Genomic DNA, 6,939 nt, shown 5'->3' on the forward strand with positions numbered 1-6,939 from the left:
AATCATTTTTAATTACTCTGATAGACTCATTTTCCACTAAATATGCTTTAATAGTCAACTTAAAAGACAAAATATAAAATCTATGATTGAATACTGATGTCTTAATCATGTTAATGAACTATGATAAACTGTAGAATAAATATTTAAATTGTAGGAGTATCCTCTTTTCTTATCTTTATAAATTAATAATAATCTACAAATTCCAAGACTTTTGATAGTGATACATGTAAATAGGGAAGAAAATATTCATCAGCTTGTCATTTGGGAATTCCTACCCAAAATCTTTACAAAGATATTATTTCAATTGAGAATTCATGTGTCTTTTTACAGGACGTGCATGCTATGGGTAGTAAACTCTACAACCTTTAAAAAAAAAAAACATTTTACAATCATGCACCTGTGTTATTTTACCCTGAGGCTGCTCTCATTGTAAAGAATATAAGGAGTTAACACACAGATATAATACTTTATTCATAAAGTATTTCACAATTCAGGAAAAAATGATGACAGGTATAAAAGATGTAACTATGAAGTATTGAAAAAGTACCAATCAGTATCAAAATGTGCTGAAATATTCAAAAATATTTTGTGTTTGTTTATAATGATTTCACTTCATTTACCTATTAGGTATACAAACTTTAATTTTTTTAACCAAAATTTTATTACAGTTTTATTTTTTTCTGATGAGAAATAACAAAAATGTTTTCATGTTTGGTAAAACCGGTTCACACCAACTGTACAAGTAACTACATGTAGAGTACCTAAATATTTCATCACATCTGTAAATGTAATGAGTAATGTACATGCTGTGTAAATGTACAACAACAATATGCAATTTGTTTTATATGAATAGTTTTCTCAGTGGCTAATCATGTATTCTGATGCTGTAACAATACATTTGTGGAAGATGTACAAAAAAGCAGCTTTTAACGCTTTTTAAATCATTATGACATGCTCATGTATTTGAAAAAACAAAATCACTCTTCCCGAACATTGCTTGAGCTAAGTTTTCATTTACTTTTGTTACATACACCTTTCTGTCTTCATTGTTCTTCCTATGTACAAGTACACAACGAGCCATTATAAAATACATGTAATTGCATCTCTTAATTATGCTTGGAGGTTCCCAATTGTGGCCACACCCTACCCCTGGGGGTCATGATTTGAACAATTCAGAATCTTCACTGTATGGGTGTTGTGATCACCCATTTTGTGGAACGCTCCCTCCTGGTTCTTGGGTCGAGGGTTCCAGCCCAAACAGCAACACTAGCACTTGGCACAATAAAGTGAAAGTTGGAGGTCTTGGATGAGACAGTAAAAGTTGAGGTCCCATGTAAGAGCAGGCATTGGCACGCTAAAGAACCTTCACTCCTCACTGGGCCTTAGTGTTGAGCAAAGGTCTAAATTTCAAGTCATTCACTGCATTTTGTGATTTCTCATAAGGGTTAAATAATCTTGCAAGGGATGTTACATGTAAGTTACAACGATCAATTCATGCTTTGATGCCTTGATGGAAATGCTGTAAATTCAAGTAAAATTTCTGCTAAAGATGGGTGCTCCAACAGATGCAGCAATTTGAGTTATATTGTTGTTTCTACCTGGAAAGAAATCCACAAAAAATGATTGTGATATTCAGATAAATAAATATTTAATCATTATCAAGTATACAGTTTACACATGTAACTAGTTATGATGATTTTTTTCATTGTCCAAAACTTTGACTTTTATGTATTTTTTCTGAGGGAAAAAATATAAAACATATTATTAAATATTGTAGTTTAAATATAATCACAATATGGGAACCAAATTAGGATTTACATGATACAAACAATATATAAAATTAAGTACAATCATACATTTCAAAGTTAGGTGAATAAATAGATAGTAAAAAATACATGAATATACTCAAAGTCAAAATGCATATTCAAACCCTAATAAAGCATATGATTAATGAGCATGTGCAGTGTATAAAGAACAGGAGCAGCAAATAAGAACATATTTCACATTTATCCCCTTTTTAAACAAGAGTGATGTTTTCATTTTTCAAAAGTATCAACACACTCAACTTACCTGATCATGTTGTTTGTAAATAAAAACAAACATGTCTTAGCTAGGGTTTTTTTTCAACAGCAGGTATTTCTTCAGTACATGTATCTCTGTAGATTGTTTTCTGTGGTAAAAAAAAAAATCAATTATTAAATTTGAAATTCAAAATACATGTGAATATTGTGATGTACAAGATAGCATCATAACGACCAATTAGCATGATCAGTGTGATTCAAGTATACACATTTTTAAAGCTGTTTAATCATGTTAATTTTTTCAAAGCTTTGTGCACTGTAAAAGATATGAAGGCAACTTATAATTTTGGAGGAAACAGTTTTGTGAGATAATTCAGATAAATATAATTATCATAGTTAAAACAAATGATTCAAGGGTTCACTTATATAATATGGCACATAATAGCATACTTGATTCTGATGATTCAGCACTTTGGTAAAACAGGGAATGACCAGTTCCTATTTAAATCTACACTTAAAAAGTCTAACATTTCCAATATTTTACTGAGTGGTCATTAAAAAAATCAATGTTTGAGCTCGGAGTGAAATATTGGACCTGCCGATGAGATATTGGACCGGTTACATAACACAATGGACAGGATCAGCTAAATCTCATTAGCATTCATTTGTGTTTGACAGTGACGGAATTGACCGATCACGAGTTTCATCAAAGTGCTGGTAAAGGAAATTTAGATTAAGGAAGCCAGCACAAGATACATGTATTTTAAAAAATAAAAGGTACAGTAACAAAACATTTATTGAGTAACTGTTTTCTCAGGCAAAACGTTTTGTTGAACTCTAAAACCAAACTGTTTGCCTTCATCTTAACACGTTTCCTTTGAACCCAGTCAATAATATATGTATATTGTGAGATGGTATTGCACTCGCATCAAGACTGGAGGACTGACTGAGCAAAAAAAAATTGAAAGGCTCAGGCATGTCAGGCGGCTTCGACATTGTGTCCTTGGAGATACATTGTATTTGTATTGAAAGTGGTTTATTCTATGACAAGAAGCTTTTGATGGAGATACTCTGGTGAAGACAGTGAACTATTATATATTTGCAGTCCTTTCTATCTTAGTTATATTTTACCATAGAACTACAATATTTCTATTTATACTGCTCACAACATAAGCTGGGTTATTTGATTCTATTAGCATGTAGCCAGGTTTATCTGGCTTAGTTCAGCTCGGTCAAATTCTATCAGAAGCAACTATGCTTATAAACTAGGCTACCCTAATTAGGAATTGTCCTTAATGCAATTTATGTTGCATCCAAAATCCTTTTTAAAAAGTTATTGATAAGATTTGTCTGCATTGAAAAACTGTATTAATATTTATGAATAAATAATACCAAATGTAACATTGAAAAAATATATAGGCCTATATTTAAATACGGTTACCTGTTCCAAATGTTCAGTGTTGATGTCAACATGGTCAATCAGAAAGTTTTAGCTTAGGTCCTGGCATTCCTGGTTCTTGGTGTGTTTTCTACTTCATTTACATGTTTACAAACATGCACTTAAAAACTTTTTATGTTAATTAAGTTAAACTCCAGAATGAGATGCCAATATATCTTAGACATTCTTCAGAAAAGATCGTTCTTTCAAATCGATGACATACCCCTGAGTCTTAAAACGTCTTCAAAAATAATACGGGTACCACAGTTAATCGTCTTCGTCAGAAACATCAACTTGAACTTCATGATCATCGTCTCAAGCCACGGTTACCATTCAGAGTCCGCTCATAGGCATAGAACCAAGAATGGGAGAGGATCGTACATTTAGGCCGTAGTATACACAAACCGTTCTCTCGTCGTTTCTTTCTTTTTTTTATTAACATCATACATATGTGTTTTTGTACACCTAGCCTGGTTCCCTGTCCCCGTTTTGCTTCGTGTACTCCGCGTCGCTGCAAGGATGAGCCAGGGCAGGCCTGGAGGTTACTCTGTGCTCAAACTCATACTCCGTTCTCTAAAACCTTACTCATACTCAAAACTTGTATACAAATTAGAGAGGAATTTTTAGCATGAGTATGGTTTTGGAGTAAGGAGATTGAGTTTGAGCACTGAGTACATACTCAGAAAGTTTTATAACCTCCAGTCCAGGCTATTGTTGATATGCGCTTTCGGTAAATGACGTAAAAAATAATTTATTTATAGAATCAACAAATGAATATAAATCGAAATGTTTACAATATTCTGGAATTGAGAGGAAACGTTTAAAACTCTTCAAAAGAATTAGAAATGTATATTTTTTTTTATCTTTTGCGATACATAGTTACGTCAATCTGATTCAAGGCATATGCGCGGTTTTCTGCGCAGTGGCGCGAAATTTCGAATTAGGTCCGTCGTCCTTAAGCCTGTGTGGTCTGTCAAATGTTTTTATCATATATAATTAAAAATAAAGGATGGACTAATAATTAAATTAAGAGTTTTCATTTTGTTGGAAAATGCAAGGGTTAAAACTAATTCTGTTTATCAAAGTAAAACGCAATAATTCATCATTCTTTGCATATATAATTGTCATTCAATTTATTTTATCGGAATTAAAAAATTATATCATTTTTAAAAGAAAAATTGCGTCACAATCAACAAACCATGAAATCCTTTTCGCAATGAATATAAAGGAAAGTTTGTGTTACAGACAAGAAGAGCAAGCTTGAATAACAAAACACAACACAAAGAAAAGACGGAAGATACCCCCAGACGAATTCCTTGCCCACAGGAAAACGCCAAAGCACATATGGCAAATGACCAGTCTGTTGCTTTGATATCAACACCAAATTGGCAGCAGGTTTTTTTTTAGCTCACCTGAGCTGAAAGCTCAAGAGAGCTTTTCTGATCACCCGTTGTCCGTCGTCCGTCCGTCCACCTGTCCGTCCGTCTGTAAACTTTTCACATTTTCAACTTCATCTCATGAACCATTGGGCCAATTTTAACCAAACTTGGTCCCCTTCAAAGGGGAGATAATCAAGAAAAGACAAAAATTGGGTGGGGTCATCAAAAAATCTTCTTCTCAAGAACCACAGGGCCAGAAAAGCTGAAACTTATGTTGAAGCATCCTGGGGTAGTGTAGATTCTAAATTGTTCAAATCATGACCCCCGGGGGAAGGGCGGGGTCACAATAGGGAATCCAAGTTTTACATTGAAATATGTAGTAAAAATCTTTAAAAACCTTCTTCTCAAGAACCACAGGGCCAGAAAAGCTGAAACTTGTGTAGAAGCATCCTGGGGTAGTGTAGATTGTAAATTGTTCAAATCATGATGCCCTGGGGTAGGGCAGGGCCACAATAGAGAATCCAAGTTTTACATTGAAATATGCAGGAAAAAAATCTTTAAAAACCTTCTTCTCAAGAACCACTGGGCAAGAAAAGCTGAAACTTATGTGGAAGCATCCTGGGGTTGTGCAAATTCTGACCCCTGGGGGTAGGGCGGGGCCACAATAAGTACTACGAGGGGGATCAGGTGAAAAACAGCAAGGCCAAAGTTACTCAGGTGAGCGTTTGACCCATGGGCCTCTTGTTTCAGTTTAATACGGATTAAAATTCCCAAATTGGAAGCATGAACAACAACAACAACAACCCCCTCACCCCCGGAATGGCGTGTCAGCGATGTTGAGGTCAAGGCGGTCTTTTACATAGTCTTTTTCACATTCATTTGATATCTGCATGTGTACCCTTCTAAGATGTCATAATGTTGATCCAGCGCCGGAGTGTCAAGCGCCTGCTTTCCAATTTGATTTTTTATTCTGTACTTTTGTAAAAGTTGTTTTGTTTCATTTCATCTGCCACTTTACGTGACTAGATACTTTGTTTTACACATAAGGTTACACATCTCTAAATCATCGTTACAAAGTATTTATTTAAGATCAACACTATTGTCTGAGCCACGGATCAACACTAGGATCAACAGTAAGATCAACACTATTGTCTGAGCCACGGACAGGTATGAGGGGAAAAATAGTATGATACGTCAGCATGCTTCTTGAACTATCATATCTACATGTAATTCCTTTTTTTTGGGGGGGGGGGGGGGGCGAGGGGTATTAGTGATGAATTAGATAATTCTCAACAAGGGAGACGTTCATCGTGATATTTTTTTATTATGTGTAGGAATCGATTCTAAAAATGAATTACAAGTTGTTAACACCATAAAATAAAATATATGTATGTTCTAAATTGCCATCTATAACCCCCCCTAATCTTGCATGACATCCAATAGTGATTCACCTTAGACCTGTTGATGGTGTTGTGCGTGTGGGTGGGTGGGATGGGTGATGGTTAGAGGCAAGAGTTGCTCCCTCTGATTCTGAAATTTCTGGATCCGCCACTGAAATACTTGATTTAGTCAGAAGTCATCTGCTGAAAACAAACATACTAAACTGATCAAAAATTGGCAAAATTTCTCCTTGGATAAGGCGTCCTTTTTTGTAGAATTTTTCCGCATTGCTTGAGTTTATTGAAGACAAAAATCAAATGACTTCTCTCCTGTGTTTCATTGAAATAGTGCCACGCTGTGGGTAAACTATGGCAACTTTTACATGAACATTATCATCAATCAATAAAAATTGAATTTACGGATTACATGCTCTATTTTGAATGAGTTGTTAATTGATTCATATTTTTTTCTGGTCGCGCAGGCATACAAAAAAATTACGTCGCAGTAACATTATATAACGTCATGATGAAAATATAATACGTTTGTTGGAAAATTGTAAAATTTTAAAGTCCCCCCCCCTCCAAATATTGAGCTTGAATACATATTAATTTCTCTTACTAGAACGACTCTAAATTCATTTCACATTCATTGTGTTGAGTAAATTAAAATTCGTCTGATTTATTTTAATATTTTGAGCATGGTTTTGAAATGCGTATACCGG

General features: G+C 34.4%; 1 long non-coding RNA gene across 1 annotated transcript; it reads right to left on the minus strand.

Annotated features, from left to right (window-relative positions):
- Positions 1 to 518: 518 nt before the first annotated feature.
- LOC133192663 (uncharacterized) lies at positions 519 to 4,117 on the minus strand. Its single transcript, XR_009721853.1, has 3 exons — positions 3,463 to 4,117; positions 2,071 to 2,170; positions 519 to 1,598 (listed from the first exon to the last, which is right to left on the minus strand). It is a non-coding gene; the product is annotated as an uncharacterized LOC133192663 (long non-coding RNA).
- Positions 4,118 to 6,939: the final 2,822 nt, after the last annotated feature.

The sequence above is a fragment of the Saccostrea echinata genome, unplaced genomic scaffold, assembly GCF_033153115.1.
Source record: "Saccostrea echinata isolate AGI-Se365-2 ecotype Australia unplaced genomic scaffold, CSIRO_AGI_Sech_v1 ptg000025l, whole genome shotgun sequence".
In the NCBI taxonomy this organism is placed as follows: domain Eukaryota; kingdom Metazoa; phylum Mollusca; class Bivalvia; order Ostreida; family Ostreidae; genus Saccostrea; species Saccostrea echinata.